The sequence below is a fragment of the Arachis hypogaea genome, chromosome 13, assembly GCF_003086295.3.
Source record: "Arachis hypogaea cultivar Tifrunner chromosome 13, arahy.Tifrunner.gnm2.J5K5, whole genome shotgun sequence".
Taxonomy (NCBI): domain Eukaryota; kingdom Viridiplantae; phylum Streptophyta; class Magnoliopsida; order Fabales; family Fabaceae; genus Arachis; species Arachis hypogaea.
The window spans coordinates 57,604,265-57,621,425 of record NC_092048.1 but is presented as its reverse complement, the minus strand read 5'-3'; the positions used below and the strand labels follow the sequence as shown (position 1 = coordinate 57,621,425).

Genomic DNA, 17,161 nt, shown 5'->3' with positions numbered 1-17,161 from the left:
TTTGTGGTTTTGGTTTGTTGTAGTAACTTTATAGTTCTAATAATTCTCTTGTTTATCTTTTTTATTTCTACGGTTAATTCTGAAGATTCAGTTATTAATTCTCTTATTTTCCTTCTTATTGCCATGACTCTTGTTTTCATTCTTCTTCTAACAAGCTTTAAAGAAGTTAGCCTTTTTTGAAACTCTTTCATGTTATAAGAATATAAATAATAACTAAGAGAATAAAGAAATTAAGAAAAGAAAGCATAAGATAGTAAGCTTACAGAGATGAACTTGTATTATAATTGCTTACAAAGTTGATGCAAACTTGATAATGATTACAAGTATTGAGAGAATATATGATGTAAGAAGATATAAGAGTAGAGAGAATTCTTGGGCTATCAAGTATGTGATGATCATGAATGAGGGAGGCCTTTGGTATTTATAGACCCCAAGTGGTCACTATTTGGGTACTATTTGCCGACAGTACTGTTTGCTTTTACTGTTTGACGCCATTGACTGTTTTGCCGACATTTACTGTTTGCTTTTACTGTTTGCCGACATTTACTTTTACTTTTTTACTTTTTTACTTTTACCCTTTTTTTTTTTACAGAGATCATTTTTCTTTTATGATTGAGCTTTTACATTGATTTCATATATAGTTCTTATTACATTTCAAATGGATCTTGAGAGTCTTGATAATAATGAGCTGGGCTGGACTGTACCTCTTCGTCTTCTCCAAGAGGTACTGTTTGTATTGCTTGTAGCGAGCTTTGGATATCTTCTTCTGAGGTTGCCGCTGCTAAGGCTGCCATAATTTGTTGTTTTTGCGCTAAGAATTGGGTCTCTTTTTTATATGCTATTTGTTCATTGGTGGTGCTTGAGGCTGTTATTGCTGGACGCTTTTGTGACGTTGTTAACCATTGATCAATAGCTCTTTTACTCAGGAGATTTATATCATATTTGTTCCACCACTTTATTTTTATTATTCTTACCAAATATTGTATGCTTGAACATTCTTCATATGCTGCTGAATCATATTCCCAAGTCATAATCCAGCTTATTCCCATAGCTGCTATAAATGAAATGAATTTGTACTCTTGTAGAAATGATGACTTGCTTTTGAAGTATTCATACGCCATGCTGGCTTCTTTCGGAAAGAAGGCTTCTATTGGTCCAAAATTCTGGAACCATGCTTGGAACCATTTGGGAAATTGTAATGAAATCCCCTTTCTGAACCATATGAACCAAGAATGAGGAGTTGGTGATAGAAATAAAATATGGTTCCATGCTTCTTGGTAATCATAATAAGTATAGTTTTGAGGTTCAAATTTCAAAGAGAAGCTTTTAGACTGATATGAGGGTAATTCCCATTCTTGTAGAGATAATATTTTCATGATTTTTATTTTTGAATAAACAGGCTGTTTGGTATTGGAGTCTCTATAATGTGTCAATTCAATAGATCCGCTGTCTACTAATATGAATTCATAGAATTTTTGGGTTTTTTGTGGGTTAATAGGAATGTAATGGAAAGTGTTTGGGAAAATAGTCTTGTATAGGGTTTTCCTATCTTTTTTGAACCATTCTTTTTCAATGGTTAATATTTTAATAGGATTAGGTTTTTCATAGTAAGAAAACTGTTCTTTCAAGGGTTGAGTGTTGTAGAGATCTGATGGTTGCAATAATGTGAATTTATTATTAGTAGTAATTGAAGGGCTCTTAGAAGGTAATGATGATGATGATGCTTTTACAACCTGTGACATAGTCATAGGTCTTAATGATAATGGTTTTGCTGGTACAGGGATAATAGGTAATTTTGTTTCTTTTACTTGGTCAAAAGGTTGACCATAATCTTCACTGGAGGCTGGTTTTTGTTCCATCTTTTCCCTGCAAAAATTCTCTAGTAAGAAAGTCAGGAAGTGAATTTAATTCTCCTTTTATATGTTCAATAGTAAAATCGAAACATGATAGAATAGCTTGCCATCTTGCAAATATTTGTTTTGAAACCAGATTTTTGACATCATTTTCTAAAACATTTGGGGCTGCTTTACAATCAGTTCTGATTAAGAATGTTTTGTTAAATAAATCTTCTTGAAATTTTGAAACACATAATACTATGGCAAGTATTTCTTTTTTGACTGTTGGGTAATTCTTTTGAGCTTGGTTCCAAATTTCCGAATGATACTTTACTATTTGCTCTTTTGAACTATTAGGAGGTATTTGTTTAAGAATTCCTCCATATCCTAATTCTGATGCATCTGTTTCTATAATTAATTTAGCCGATGGATCTAATATATTTATACAAGGTATTTCTTTTATTGCATTTTTTATCTTTATTATTATGGAAGTCATTTCTTTTGTCCATGGTGGTGGATTTTTCCTTAATCTCTTATAAAGAGGCTCGCATGTGACTCTTATTCCAGGTAGGAATTCTGCTACATAATTTAAACATCCCAAAAATTTTTGGAGTTGTTTTTTGTCAGTTATTTCATTTGGAAATTTGTTTGCAAATTCTATAGCTCTTTTAATAGGTACTATGGTTCCCTGATAAATTTCATATCCTAAAAACCTTACTTTAGTTGTAAAAATTTTCATTTTCTTTTCTGATAAAACTAATCCTTGTTCTTTTATAATATTCATAAATTTTTCTAGATGATATATATGCTGCTTTATTCCTTTTGAGTATACTAATACGTCATCAAGATATACTATGGTAAATTCTATATGTGGGTAAAATATATTATTCATTATTTCTTGGAATTCGCTTGGAGCATTTTTTAATCCTTGAGGCATTACATTCCATTCATAATGTCCAAAGGGTACTATAAAAGCTGTTTTATATCTATCTTCCTCTTTTACAGCGATTTGATAATATCCTGATTTTAAATCAAATTTTGAAAAGATATTTGCTTTATTTAATCTTTTAATTAAATCACTTTTATTTGGTAAGGGATATCTAATCCATTTTAATACCTTGTTTAGAGGTTTATAATTGATAACTAACCTTGGAGCACCTCTTTCTATTTCAGATGCTTTCATCACATAAAAGCCTGTATAGCTCCAGGGTGATTTTGAAGGTCTTATTAGTCCCTTATCCAGATATTCTTGTATTTCTTTTTTACAATATTCTAGATACTCTTTGTTCATATGTATTGGTTTTGCCTTTGTTGGTATATCTTTTTCATTAAACCCATCCTCATATGGTAAGGATATTTCATGTAATTTTCTATGCTGAAAAGTTGTAGGGTTTAGACTACATAATTCTTTCTTAATTTTTTCTTCAATTGCTTTTATTTTATCTTGTATTTCTGGAGTTTGTAATTGTTCTTCTATTCTTTTATGTATAACTTCCTGGTTTAAATAGTTAATTTGTCTTCTCTTTCTTTCTATAATATTAATTTGGAGTGGTAGATTTAGAATTTCTTCTTGGCTTAAACAATTAACTTGTTTTGTTTCTGTTTCCATAACTCTAACTTGTGTAGATAGGTGTTGTAACATATTGAGCTCATGTTGTTTTGGTCTAGTGAGAAATTCGAAATGAACAGGATGATTGGGGATTCGTGTACAGGTTATTCCGTCGATATCGACATTAAAGGGATATAATAATAAAGTAAAAGGATTTCCTAATATAACTTGATGAGATATATTTCTTGCCAGAAAAAATGTAGTGGCAAAACATACTCTATTTTTACAAATTTTTGCTTTAGATAATTTATAGTCTATAGTCATCGTATCATTTTCAGCCATTAGGACTCTTTCTGTAGTTTTTTCATAATATTTTGTAGGTATTAATCCTTCTTGTATACAATTAACATCAGCTCCTGAATCTACCATAGCTATAAAATCAAATTTTTCTTCTCCTACTATTAAAGTTATCGTAGTAAACCATTTTTGACTTACTAATAAAGTTAGTACATTTATGTAATTTTCTGTACCTAAGTTAATATAATTCTCGAGAATTGTTATGTTACTAATTTCCTCTGGTTTTTTATCATTATTTTGTAAAGTTTGTTCTTGGATTTTTACTATATTTTCTCCTTCTATTTTTAGTAATCTATAATCCATATTGATATTTTGTTGTTTTAATTCTGAAACTTCTCTTTTTAACTTTTTTATTTCCTCTTTGAGAGAATTAAGGGAAACTTTTTCCTGCGGGTTTTTAAAACGATCATAAATTTCTTTTATTTCTGTTGGTCTTATTTCTTGTTTACTTTCTTCTTCTTTTTTAACTAATTCAGCTAATTGTTTTATGAAATCATCTCTTAATGGAGTATCTTCTAACCTGTCTATTATTTTGACTAGTGTAGAGGTTTGTTCCCTAGTTAAAACATTTACAGATTTTTCACAATTTCTACAGTTACATAATCCTATTCCTAAACAATTATTTTGTTCTTCTTTCCCACTATTTCCTTCTGAGCTTTCTTCTTCTGTCATAAGATCTAATTGTTGTATAAAATAGTCTTCAGTTTCAGAAGAATCCTCATAAATTGATTCTTCTTCTGATTCTGAATTGATTAATATTGCTGTCAATGCATGTTTAATCTCTTTATTTTCTATTTTATTTATTTTCTGTTCGGTTGTACACTTATTGGCATAATGCCCTTGTTTTTTACATTTCCAACATGTCACTTGTTTTTTCATGTTAGAAGATTTAGGTTTTTCTTTAGGAGTTTTATGGAATTTTTTATAATATTTCTGTTCATAATAAAGGGGTTTATCTATATTATATTTAGATTTTTTATAAAAATTTTTTTTTAATTTTATGTGTCCACTATGTGCTTTTTCAGGAGTTATTCCATATTGATAACAAAAAGTACCAAGCTCTCTTTTCCCCGTGACACTTTCATGTTTTATTTTCTGTTGTATCTTGGTATCTGTGCATATTTCTATACCTGTTTGTACTATTATATTATGCAATTGTCCAAAAGTTAATGATTCATAAGGAATCTGGGTCCCAAACTGTATTTGTAGTTTTTGTAAAACTTTTTCAGAAAATAATTTTGGTAAGGCTGCTACGAATCTTTCTTTCCAGAAAGGTGCATGCGCATCATCTCTTATCATAACTTTTGACATAAAGACATCTTTATAACATCTATAATCAGACATGGTTGGACATCTTAAATTCATTAGTTGAGTTCTATCCTATCTTTAAAAGTACTCGGATCTCCTACAAAGTTCTTAATAATGGTATATATTAAAGTGGATGTAGCATCTGGTGACTGATCTTCTTGTTTAACACTATTAATAATTAATTCTTTTTCCTGGATACTGAGAAAATTATCCCACCAACCTTTTAATTGTCCTGTAAATCCTTGCTGCTTCTTTATCAGAAGCTTTTCTCATTTTATAGGCAGTTGCAGCCATAGTCATATTACACATTTGGTCCAAGATAGTTTGCTCACTTAATTCATCTATATTCCATTCTACTAAGTCTGATCCTGTGAAGCTATTTTGCACTAACTGTGTTCTTTCTTCTAGGCCTACATCTACTGGTGATGGTCTAGAGTAATAATTTCTTGTTTTAGGATAATCTCTTTTATGGGATATTTTATTTAATTCTAATTCTTCTTCTTTTTGCAATGTATTAACTGTTAATTTTCCTAGACTAATACTTCTAAGTTTTTCTTTTAGTTCTTCACTTCTGCTTCTACTTAGATTTTAAACTAATATTATCTAAACTTTGTAACTTATATATAGGTTTTTCTACCTTAGTGACTTTTTCCATATTTTCCATTCTTCCTAATTGGTTTTTCATTATATCTAACATGGTATTAGTAAAGTTTAATTGTTGATGTAATTTCTTAATATCTCTTTTTTCTATATTTCCTTCTGCATTGCTATCTTTATAAGGTGTTGCTTCAACTTCTAAGTCTTTTCCAATTGGTATTTTGATAGTTTCTTTAGGAGGGTATTCAGATTCTATTACTGATCCTGAGCTTGTTTTCCAAACAACAGTCGTTTTGTTAAAGGACATAATTTCTTATCGGGTTTAGAATAATAATTAACATCCAATCAAAGAAATATAAATAATTCTATTTTCTTTCATAAAATCATAGAACAGTTCTCTTAGTCTAATAACTTCATTTTCTGAATGATTGGTAAAATACCAATCTCTTAGTGGTTTATTATAATCAGCATTAAAATCTTGTTTTATCCATTCTTTATCAATCTCAAATGGTTCTTCCTTAATAATTACTGATAAAACTTGTGATTCTCTTGGATCAAATTCTGAAGGTGATTTGTATACAGCAGTAGCTATATGTGGCCTTCTGTTGTCAATTCCTACAATATCATCTATATTTCCTATTGATGAGTTATCTATGGAATTTCTATGACTAATAGTTTCAACATTATCAGAATTCTTAATGATTGGGATCTATTCATTCTAATTCTAATATCTGGTCCTTCTCTTATTATTTCTCTTATTCTAGTGTTTTGTATTTGTGGTTCTTCAATACCATCAGGTATTACCCATTCTTCAGGCATTCTGCTTTTTAATTCTTCATGTCTTAACCTTCTAGGGGTTTGTATATTAGATCTTTTAAGATTTGCATGCATAATTATTGTTTCTTCTTTTGAGGATTGTCTTAATGCTTTAAAATCATAATTAACCTTAGTAATTTTATAATATATTCTATAGATTATTTTGAATGGATCATATTTCTCATTTATAATTGTCTCATCATATCTTACTTGTAATTTTAAGGCTTGCCATGTATTTTCATTTTTTAAATTCATAGCATAATTTGGGTAACAATTAAAAAAAACTGGACCGTCATGACAGTTACTTTCTAATATTCCTATTAATGAATCACTGAAATTTTGGAATCTGGTATCTCTTAATGTTAATAATATAGGCAGATTAATTCCTATTCTAAAATTAGGTTTTACGGCTACTTATATTAATCCTATATGAATGAAGTTATATCCTTTACTACTATGTTCTTTCAACTTATCTTCTTCTAAGATTGTAATAATTTTATTACTACTTGTTCCTGGTTTACAATATTCTAACATATGAATTTCATAATTTTTCCCTTCCAGAAGTTTCTCTTTTATATACTTTATCTTTATCTATTATAGGTATATTCCAATTATGAAAACTTTCTTCTAGCTTAGCTATTTCTAATTCATTCTTAGTTCCAGAGGTGGATGCTTCATCATTATCTGTTTTTATTACTAAAAAATTATTTTTTCCTAGATTTAAACTACTCATCGTTCTCAACAAACTAGCCATTTTATGGTTAGAACTTGTGAGTTACGGGACCACCCTTGGTAACCAACGGATTCACTGCCTTAGTTAGGACTTACAACCGAGACTACGATCTGGGCTGACCAACGTATTAACAGTTCTCACTGCTACTTCAAAGTTTTAACTATAAAATTTTAGTTTATAGAACAAATTTGTAGTAAAAATCCGAAAAAATAATACTTTATAATACTTTAGAATGTTCAACTGAATTCTCCCCGGTTGTCGAGAGCTCCCCACGGTTGGCCCAACAAGTGGTATCAGAGCCGATGGTTTAATCGGTCTGGTTTTAAGGGGTATTCAAGGTGAAGCATCGAAAGTCTTCCCGGCAAAGGTGGTTCGGGCGGCGTGTCCCACGGTGTTTTGCGGCGGTGTGATGGACGAATACTCGTGGTGGTGGAGGAGCTAGAAAGAGGGGGAGTTGGTGCTTGATGTGGAGGCTCACACTTGAGGGGAGATTGTTAGTGTTGCAAGTGTGAGGAGTGTTGAAGTTAGTCCCACATCAAAAAAAGTATGGAAGAGTGAGGAGTTTATAAGATGAGAGACCCATTAACTTGACACCTTAAGGTTTTGAGTTGGATGTGGTGTCTTCCAATACCACTTGTAAAGGTTGAGCTTGTAGGGGTTGATCTTGTATTGGTTGGTCTTGTATTGGTAAAGAAGGATCTTGTAAAGGTTGAGGGTCAGGTTGTATCGTTTGGATATTTATTACTTGTATTTGTGATTGTATAGCATTTAGGCGTATCATACTTTGGACATGAAAATAATGCATCCTTCTAATACATGATGATTATGGTCTAACGTAAATTTAATGTAAGTGTTACTGCTTCATCCGATCTTGATGCTTTGCTTTTTGTAGTAACTTTATAGTTCTAATAATCTCTTGTTTATCTTTTTATTTCTAGGTTATTCTGAGCTTCAGTTATTAATCTCTATTCCTTCTTATTGCATGACTCTGTTCATTCTTCTTCTAACAGCTTTAAGAAGTTAGCTTTTTAACTCTTTCATGTATAAGAATATAAATAATAACAAGAGAATAAAGAAATTAAAAAAGAAAATAAGATAGTAGCTTACAAGATGAACTTTATTATAATTGTTAAGTTGATGCAAAGATAAATTACAAGTATTAAGATATATGATGTAAAAGATTAAGATAAGAGAATTTCTATCAGTATTGATGAATTAATAGGACTTTGGTATTATAGACCTCAAGTGAAGTCATATTGGTACTAAACAATACATACTAAATTAATACATGGAAGATTAAAGAACCTAAGTTCATTGCCAATATGTGCTAATTACTTAATCACAATATTTACATCTGAAGTAATGACATAATTGATTAAAAGAACTACAATAATTACAATAATGACTCAATACATCAAAATAATTCAATTCATAATGGATAAAATCTATCATAACCAAATATTTACATTACTAAGATAAATGAAGCATGTAAATGCATGATAACTAAATCTGAAGTTACCTAAATCAATAAAAAATAGCTCTATTAAATATAACTAAAATTAATGCATTTCATTTATGATTAAAAATTAGCTTATGTACTTAATTGACTTGTTAAATAGAAATATCATAAAAAAAAAAAAAAAAACCATATATCAAACATCACAATAATAATAATCATATAATTATTAATAATAATAAACATTATACAAGAGAATTTAAATGAAACTCAGATACAACTCCTATCCCTCTGTATAAAATTAAAACTAAAGCAACAAGGGCGAGGGAATTCTATGAAAGAAACTTAACTCATAAATAAATTCTATAATCTCCCGCAGCTTCAAACTAAGTCTTCGAACCTGTCACTGAAAGGGTGGAAGATTTTGGGGTGAAAACAAACCACGTGTTCTCAGTAGGGAATGGAAATGTCGTAAAAGTAATGATTACCATGCAAATAATTAACTTCACTTAATAAAACCATTTTTGTCAAACTTTTGAAAATACTTTTTAATCTTACTTTAGATAATTAATTACTTTCTTTAAATTTCTAAATCCAAAATAGATTTCAATCGCAAAACTTGTCATATTAAATATCTGTCAGCCACATAATTGATTCTCAGTCACCACAACAGTTATTAATCATCTCAATACATTCACAAATTACTAGCACAAGACTCAATTCAACACACAAACAAGTCACAATAAGACAAACAACACAATCACAAAGAAGCAATACAAGCAAACACAACCAAATGCAAAATGCACAGACATTATGATGCATGTCTGTCCTAAGCAGACTATGAGCTCATGTGTTGGTTATTTACCCGCATCCCAACATTATCCAGTCACGAATCCACGTTATTTCGGATATGATTTTCCAACCCGTTCACAAATAAATAGCTACTCTTCTGTGGCAACCTCTGCTCTACTGTGGCAGTATCTGCTCTACTGTGGCAGTATCTGCTCTACTATAGCAGAAATCAAACAAACAGGCAATATCTGCTCTACTGTGGCAGACAAAGAATTTTCTACTCTTCTGTGGCAGAAATCAAACAAATATCACTCTGCTCTTCTATGGCAGAAATCAAACAAATATCACTCTGCTCTTCTGTGGCAGAAATTAAACAACTATCACTTTGCTCTTCTGTGGTAGAAATTAAACAAATCACTTGATATCTTTCTTCATAGACATATCTTTAATTGTTATATTATTCTTGTTGTTACTACTGCTTATGCATCACCCTTTTATTCTTCTCTTAATTACCTCTTTTTTCTGTCTCTTTACTCTGTTCTGATTACTCTTTTCTCTCTGAATTATTAACATATTTCCTTAAACCTTTCTTAACTTCCTGAGGCATTCGTCCATAAAAATCTTAAGCAAATCATTTCATAATCTCTACTTTAGCAATCTTAACATAACCAACTTTAAAATTATTTTCTAGTTTAATTTTCTATCAAAAGACTCAAGAAAATCATTTATTTTAAATTCGTTAAATACTTTTCAAAACATAACCTCTCATTAGAAGTAATCAAATAAAACTCTTTTTCAAGTTTACTAACTTCCCAAAGACTCAAAAATCATCTCTCTTTACTATTCAAATTCAAATATTATTATTTCACCAAACTTCTAAAAAGGTAATCTTTTATTTCAAACTCAAAACATAACTCTTTTCATATTGAATCAAACTAAAAATATAATTCCATTCTTAAATAATTCAATCTTGAAATATAAACATTTCCTTGGTAAAATCGAATTCAAAAGAATTTAATTCTTTTCTTAACTAAATAAAATTCAAATAACATAATTTTCCAAATCCAAATCTTCTAAACTGACTTTTCAAATGAAACCTCAAATTTTATAAAATTTCAACAGCACCTCTCCTAAAAGTCGGACTTAGCCATCCTTACGGGTTCCCTCTTTCTCAACAATTCACCATCCTTTTATCAGCAATTATCACAACAGATTCTCAATAATCATCTCATCATAATTCAGTTTAACAAACTAACATCCTTTCATCAATTAAAATCAGAATTTCACCCGATCATTCTTTAAAATTAAACCAGTCTAACTTAAAAAATTCATAACTAATTTCCCAAAACCAGTTTTCAACCAGTCACCAACCAAGTCCACTACCGTTACAACATATCGAATAACCAGCTCATCAACAACCAATTCAATATAAATCCATCAAAGATCAGAATTTCAGTCCATTCGCAACCATCAAGCAAACCAGCCTATGGCAACCAATTCAGCATAATCAAATAAAATCAACGGCAAGCACTCATTCTCAATAATCAGAATATAGTCACAACTCAACCAATTCAGCATAGTCACTTAAAACCAGAATTTTCAGCAATTCCATCAAAATCAAAAAACCAATACAAGTCGCAGCCTCAAACCAAATTTAATCTTGTTAATTAATCACTCACAACAGAACCAGTTACATTCACAATCATAACCTAAACTCAATAAAGTAATTGAAACACTAGAACATCATTTCAATACCAAACATAATCCAATTTTCACAACCTCAAACCAAGCTTATTTCTATCAATCAATGACACAAAATATTTATAAATTATTTGTAGTTACTCACTAAACTTCATTGGCATTCATAAATTAAAACGGTCAATTTTGAAATAAATCCCCAACCTTACTGTCGTAGTAATACAACCAGAACAGTAGCGGTAGCATTAACCGGGATAACAGCAACATCAGTAGTTCCGGGCAGGGATGGGGATACCGAACAGAGTCAATAATGATTGGCAGCTAGGGAAGATCAAGAAAACGAGGCATATTATTATCAAGGCAGCAGCAAACCAAATAATGGCAACAGAACATAACTTAATGCTACCAGGGAAAAGTAGAATAGAACAGCAATGGCAGAGTAACCTACGGTGACTACGAAGCATGACGGTGATGGAAACAACGGCAGCGGCGGCGATGAGACAGTGTGTCCTCCTTCTCCGTCTCAGCCTCCTTCGCGCGTCACTCCTCCTGGTTCTCTCTCTCTCGGACGCGTCCTCTTCTTCAACAGCAGTGAAACCAATCGGCGGCGGCAAAACCGAGCAGAAACGGCGACGGCCTGGTAGCTTCCTTCTCCCTCTTCTGTTCGTGCATCCTTCTTCCTCTGCTACAGCATCGACGGTGACTGGCACGGGCGTGGCTGCAATTGCTAGGGTTCGACAGTGACGCTGGTGGCATCTTCGACGGCGAGCTCGACAGTGACCAGGCGCGACAAAGCTCGCGGCGTCCTCTCCTCCATCGCGTCTTCTCTCTCTCTGCTCTTCGTCGGGGATGCGTAGGACAGTGGCTCCAAGGCAGATCAGCGACGACGCTTATGACGGGCTCCACGGCAGTGAGACGCGACGATGGCAGCGAGCTGGACGGCGGCTGGGCGAGGTCTCTCTCTTTCCCTTCCCGATCTCTCTTCTCCCCTTTTCTGCTCTCTCTTTCTACGTCTGCTACTGCGTGTGTTGGGGAAAAGGAGGTTACGTTAGGGTTTTTATTTTTTATCCAAATAGTATTTGCTATGGTGCTGGTGCCTATAAGAAGTTGCTTAATTTACTAAAAAAAATAAATATTAATATTTAATTTAAAAAATATAAAAACAAATAATTTTTAAATATTTAAAATATACCATTAAAAATAATTTCGACAAATTCAGCACTAAATTTATAAGCATTAAAGAATTTGTCTTTTTTAATTTGAGAATTGGAAATTAAGATTTTTGATTTAGGAATTTATGGTTAAGGTAAGATTTTTATAAAAAATTATGAATATATATGAATAGATATTTTAGATAAAATTAGAGGGTGTCACTAAAAAAAATAAAATTGGAGGGTAGAGTAATTTTAAAATTAAATATACTCTCTTAAAAATATTTAAGAATATTATTTATCAATATATTACTAAGTTCAATTTAATTATTTCTAATTTAAATTATAAAATAAACATATTAATCAAATTTCATACCGTATAATTTAAATTTAAAATATCAATTATCTAATTAAATCATATACCCATTTTTTTCCATCACCAGAACTTTAATTTCAATTTATATGAAATAACTAATTATAACGGACTTAAACTTAAAGTATTTATAAAAATCAATTTAATCATTTTAATAGATTATTTTCTGAAAATAAGAAACTTAAATTAAATCATAAATTATTCATAATAAAAATTACTTAAATTAAATTAGATAGTTCTTTCTTATTTTTTAATTACTGAAATTATGTAAAATATTTATTATAATAAAGATTGTATAAAAATTCTAATTAATTTAAACTTCATTTTATCATGAAACTTTATTTAATTACCATTTAGTAAAATAATTTTCTTAAAATAAAATTATCAACAAATATAATAAATTACAAATAACTAATTATTTGATTTTCAAAAACTATGGTTGTTACATAAAATATGTTCTAAACTAAACTTAATTGCTCTCTCCTTGTTTCTTCTTGAATTTGGCCTCAAATACTTCAGAAATGAGTTAGATTTAGGCTTGAAGGAGTCTAAAATCACCAATCACGTTTTTTTTAAGTGAGTCACGTGCTTAGTGTCACGCGTACGTGGAAGGCATGTGTACGCGCAACATGGCGAAATCTCAGATCATGCATACGCGCAACCAGGCAGATTTTCAAAACTTCATTTCTTCGTGAATTCTCCACTTTTATATGCTTTTTCTTCATTTCTTCAATCCAATCTTTGTCTTCTAAGCCCGAAATCACTTAACAAACACATCAAGACATTGAATGAAATTAAAGTAAATTAAATCTAGCATTTTAAGAGCCTAAAAAGTATGTTTTCAATCTTAAGCACAATTTAGGAGAAATTCACAAAACCATACTATTTCAGTGAATAAATGTAGGAAAAGTTGATAAATCCATCAAATTCAATATAAGATAAACCATAAAATTGTGGTTTATCAATCTCCCCACGCTTAAACATTAGCATGTCCTCATGCTAAATCCAAGTTACAAGAAAGGGGTATTAACATTTATTCGAAGTAAACTACCTATTAACAATCTATCTACATGCATGCAACTACTTGGTCAAAATAAATGCATATGATTTTAAACATGAGTATGTACCCAATTCCCAATATCTTCAACAAAAATACACTTTTTATCTCAACCAATGTTCCCAAACTTTCCCACACTTAAATGATACACACTCTTACTAGCCTAAGATAATCAAAGATCCAAATTAAGGACATTTATTGTTTTTCGCTTAGGGATAATGATGTGTTAAATAAATAACAAAAGGGGATTAAAATAGGCTCAAAATTAGATAATAAAAGTGGATAAAAGGGCAAGGCCATTTGGGTAAGTAAGTTCAAATGAAATAAAGGTCTCAATCATATAAATATAGATATACATCAAATAATGGACATAAAGAATCAAACAAATCAAAGATTACAATCATAGAAAGAGAATAACACACAAGAAAGAAAATAGTAGTTATATGATGCAATCATACAATTTGACTCAAAACTCACAAGATTGTGTGTTGTAGCTCCAAAACTATGTTCCATAATATATTTCAAGCAAGTTTCAATGAAAAATATCAACTCAAATCAATTTTGGAATGCTCTATAGATAAATTCCTTGAAAAAATTTATTATTTTGACTAAGAAAGATGCAACTAAGAATTCTAAAAGACATAGTAATAGCAAAAAAAAATGAAATGTGAAAGTGTTTGGATTAGAATTTTTTTGGTTGATTGGTCAGACGACCTCTCCACACTTAAAAATTTGCACCGTCCTCGGTGCATTCATAGATGAGCAAAGGGGTACGGCGACTTCACGAATTGCCACATTCATCTGGTGGATCATCCGGCTGCTGCATGTTCTTTCTTCCGCTTTCCTTTTTGCTTATGGTGAAGCATCCTAAAAGATAGAAAATAGGATAGTAAGACGAGTAAATGCAAAAGCAAGGAAGCATAGATTGTTGGAATGAGGTAAGAATTACTAAAATGAAGTGAGTTGATCAGTTTGTAACATTAAGGAAAATATGTGTGAGTTCTAAGTTGTGCGTAATTTAGAACACATACACTAGCATTGAAAGCTATGTCATAATTACACAAAAGAAGTATGTACTTCACTCATTCTAGTGTGCTTGAGATACCTTAAAGAAAACTTGTAGGTTAAGATAAACGAACAAGTAATAAAGAAGCACGAAAGCATTCAAGCAAGAATCAAGTAATTATGAAATGGATAATGAATGGACATTGGTTGATGTGCAAGAGAGTTCAATGAACCAAATGAAATATGGAACTTACACATCAAACAATGACACACATCGAATTTTTTTTTTTTGTATCACCTAATTGACACAAAGTGGAAAACATGGTTGCTATGCAACTTAGGAAAAGAGAGATATAAAATGAGATCAATCACATAGCAAGCATGGTCCACAAAGCTTAAAATTTTCAAAAAGATGTCACTAGATGAGCTTACAATCCAATTTCACAAATGAAGTATTATGCCAAAATGAATAATTTCAAGTATGTGTAGAGCACACAGTTAAACAATTAAGGGTCAACGTGTCATTAAGATATAAGCATAACCTGGTAATCAAAATAATAATAAATATGGATGCTTATGATCAAGCAACACAATGCATTGAGATAAATATACATCATCAACCATCAAGAAATTGTCTAGTCACGGTTAAAGGATTTAAATCACATGGTGGCCAAAACATATAATTCAAAAGATTTATAATGTTTTGAAGGCAATTCACATGCACTTGGTACTCACAAATGTTAAGCATGAAAAATTTAATACCAAGCACGAATTATAACCTCAATTTCAATCCAACAGTGAGTATTAACACCAATGATGCTAAAATACCATCAAGTCGGTAATTATCAGCAATAAACAACAAATCAGATTAATAATCTAGCACTTATCACCAAAATCTAACCGATACTAACAACCTAATCTACTAAAATAAAAATTCAAACTAACTAACTAACAAATGGAGATGATGATAGATGGTGAAAAGAAGGGGAGGAAAAGAAGTGGAAAGAAGAGAGAAGAAGAAAAGAAGAAAAAAGAAGAGAAGATGAGAGAGAAAGAAAAAAAAGTGAGAACAGGGGAGTCACGCATATGCGGAAGGTCATGCCTATGGGTGACATGGGAAAATAGGCAGTGGCGTGTACGGGGAAGCAACGTGTACGCGTGATTCGGAATTGTGCGTAATGCACAGTTTCCGCATGGCACCGGCACAACAGGCCAAACGCTCTATTCAGGAGTCGCGCGTATGCATGAGGCCCGCGTACGCGCGAGTGCTTTTCTTTCTTCTTTTTTTTTTTTTGAAGCAACTTATACTTAAAAAAGAGTTTTGTAACCTATCTTTTGACATTCTAAAAATAAATCTAACCCAAAATAGGCAAGATAACTAAGAGCCAGACAAAAGTAACAAAATTAGAAAGTCAAAGAAAACTCCAAATTAACAAGATTTCTAACTCCTATAACTATTTTAACTATTCACACATGCACTTCAAAATAAATATCCACCAAAACAAGCTAACAACTAAGAAATATTTACAAGAGTGCTAAAAAATGAAGTACCTAACAATTGAAATTCAATTTATTCATCAACTATATAGAAAACAAAAAATGGAAAGAGTTTACCGTGGTGGGTTGTCTCCCACCTATCACTTTTAGTTAAAGTCCTTAAGTTGGACATTTTGTAGAGCTTTCATCATAGTGGCTTGTGCTTGAATTTATCCTTGAACTTCCACCAATGCTTAGTCTTCAAGTGATTGTCAGAATTTCCAACCAATTTCACCAAGCTTTAATGAAGTTCTTCACAAGCTCAGAGCTCCCAAAATTGATCCTCATAACATATGCTGGGATCCCAAAATTTATTCTTACACCCATCTTCAAGGTGGTTCTTGTGATTTCATTCGGGTGATAAGTATTTAGAATTCTCATTCAAATACCTAAACATCCTTTGAAATCCACTTAATTGAGCATTCCACCAACAATGAAACTTAGACCTTGAAGGTATGACCCTAATGAACCTAGATTTATAATCCTAATGAACCTAGATTTATAATCCCAACCACTGTATAACTCTCCCTTACTCTTCAATTCATAAGGAGTCCTAAGTTGACCTTCTGTTTCAAGCAAACCATATTCAAGTGGGATAATAAAGCTTAAAGATATGAGTTTTACCCACTTAAATGGTGTGATGGATGGTGGTGACTTAGGTAGGGAGATATCTAATGGCTTTGGCAATGTAAGCTTCACTTTCTTTGACTCCTCTTTGATTACCTCCATCTCTTGACAAGCTTCCTCAATTTCAATTTCTTGTTCACTAACTTCTTCTATACATTCCTCATTGCTCAAGTTATGTGTCGGAGATTGTGCACGGTCCTCCTTATCATCAATTTCACAACACAATGAGGAAAGTTCAACAACTTCAAATAGCACATTGGTTGGTGCAAAA

The 17,161-nt window shown here is 31.4% G+C and overlaps 1 long non-coding RNA gene across 1 annotated transcript; it reads right to left on the bottom strand.

Annotated features, from left to right (window-relative positions):
• Positions 1–11,086: 11,086 nt before the first annotated feature.
• Positions 11,087–12,230, bottom strand: LOC112738423 (uncharacterized). The gene is made up of 2 exons (XR_003169384.2): positions 11,590–12,230; positions 11,087–11,462 (listed from the first exon to the last, which is right to left on the bottom strand). It is a non-coding gene; the product is annotated as an uncharacterized lncRNA (long non-coding RNA).
• Between the last annotated feature and the right edge of the window lie 4,931 nt (positions 12,231–17,161).